Here is a 1,997-nt window from a genome sequence, read left to right as displayed (position 1 = left end):
AACTGCACCAATATCAGAACAGTGCAAATCATATTTAATTTTAAAAAGTTATAATGGCTTGAGTTCATAATTATTAAAAAGAACACTGTCAAGGATCTGGTAGTTTTGCTTACTCACCATTGCTTACATTCCATTCAAACAAAACCTTCTTGTTAATTTTAACATTTTCCAATATTTTCTCTCTGTACTTTAATTAAAGCTGAAATGGATGGATATTTGTCCACAATTTCAACTTACATAGTGCCTTAGTGTCATATCTTCTTTGCCCACCAGCACCAATTGTTAACACAATTCTGAAAATAGGTTCAGTTTTTCCAACAGAGAGGGGAAAAAAAAAAAAAAGGAGTAGCACTTGTGAGACCACAAAAGCATTTTTCAATTTTTCAGCAATGGAGAGATAAAAGTGATTTAGAAATTGGAGGATTTCACCTCTTCCCCAGCCCCCAATTCATTAAACCCAATTTATGATTTACTATAATAGTGATACAAACACCTTGACAGTGTTCCTTATAAAACCATATATGACAGTAAAAGTGCCAGTAGGCATGGCAACCTCTTTTGAAGGGAGCATTAACTCCTTGACACTGGGAATTGCCAGCACCAAGGATTACATTGAAATTCAAAATTATACTTAAGGGTACATGTATTTAGCAAACCCACTTTCCATAAGCCTAATATTTTATCAATATGTTTAAAGTGTTAGACGCTGATTCATCATCATACTTTTACGCTCAAATCTGAGGAAAAAGAAAGAAGGACTTTCTTTAGCCTGGGCAGTTTACGAAACTGACAGCAAATGCCTCATTAAGCATTGACTACTCAATTTACCATCATCCACTTATGTTTAAGGTTCATAACTGGCAAGGCACATTTACATATTCCAATGAATACTTGACAATTTTAAATTACACTTCATGTCCCAGCTATCCCAGTAATTGACATACAACATACTAAAATGGTTTATTAAGGTAACAAAAAATTCAATTAATGTGAAACATACAGGCTATTGGCAACCACTATTCTAAAAATTATGTAAATACAAGTAAACATACTGAAATGTGTGCGATTCTAAGTTTTTAAACCAGAAGATCTCTGTACTAACACACATTTATATTAATGACACATAAAAAAAATAAAAACTTTATTACAAAAATAAGTTACACTCGCCTCCAGCTTACAGTATAAAACAATTTTATTTGCAGGAATGCAAAATGATTGTTTGCCATGAGCATTTTCAACATATGACATATCTAATTTTTTAATAAAATTTGCATTTACTGGGGAAAACTGGTGTGTATAAAACCTTAATTAGGTATAAGCTTCAATTTTCATTGTGGTGCCTATGGGTATGTAGTATAACTGCAGTATCCCTTTGGGAAAGGGGATAAGGGAAGCTCATTTTGTCAAGTCCAAGTTAAATCATAATTTCACTTGTCTTTACCTACACAAGTTTGGACTTAACAAGGTTTTTTTTGTTTATTTTTTTTGGAAAGGTGATTCAATAGAGGATGCTTCACCACTGAACACTCACTGTCATCAAGGTGCTTTAGAAAATTAAAAACATAGCACAAATGATTGTACTCTACTCTACAGGTTATCATGATCTACGTAAGAGAAATGGAAAGCTGATCCACATGTTTTTACAGTGATCAGCAATAAGAAATGCACTAATGAAAACATACCTTTTACCTAAAAAGCTAAACTACAGCCATATACTATTTTCTATGATTTATGAAAAACTTCAAAATATCCAAATGTCAGGCTTCACTGTACACTTGTCAGTTTTAGTCTGACCTTTTATAAAGGGACACTGCAGTATTTAGTACAAGTTGCTGATGCACTTTTTTGAACATCTGATGTCTTACAAAAGTAACATCTTGCTAAACTATTATACATCCAAATAACTACAATATCTGAAGAAGCAAGGCTGCTTTTTCAGCCACAAAATACGACAAAAGCAAGGCCTGTTATGATGGTCATGAGGAAATCTTACAAAG

General features: G+C 32.9%; 1 protein-coding gene across 5 annotated transcripts in view; it reads right to left on the bottom strand.

Moving 5' to 3' along the window:
- Positions 1 to 13: 13 nt before the first annotated feature.
- SYNCRIP (synaptotagmin binding cytoplasmic RNA interacting protein) overlaps positions 14 to 1,997 on the bottom strand; it is a 36,696-nt gene continuing 34,712 nt past the window's right edge. For all 5 annotated transcript variants that reach the window (XM_050950133.1, XM_050950135.1, XM_050950136.1 and 2 more), the window contains exon 12: positions 14 to 1,997. This exon is cut by the window's right edge. The gene's annotated coding sequence lies outside the window, so the exon portion shown is untranslated.

This window comes from Gopherus flavomarginatus, chromosome 4 (genome assembly GCF_025201925.1).
Source record: "Gopherus flavomarginatus isolate rGopFla2 chromosome 4, rGopFla2.mat.asm, whole genome shotgun sequence".
In the NCBI taxonomy this organism is placed as follows: Eukaryota; Metazoa; Chordata; order Testudines; family Testudinidae; genus Gopherus; species Gopherus flavomarginatus.
The sequence above is the reverse complement of the archived record's forward strand: the minus strand, read 5'-3'. Positions and strand labels throughout refer to the sequence as shown.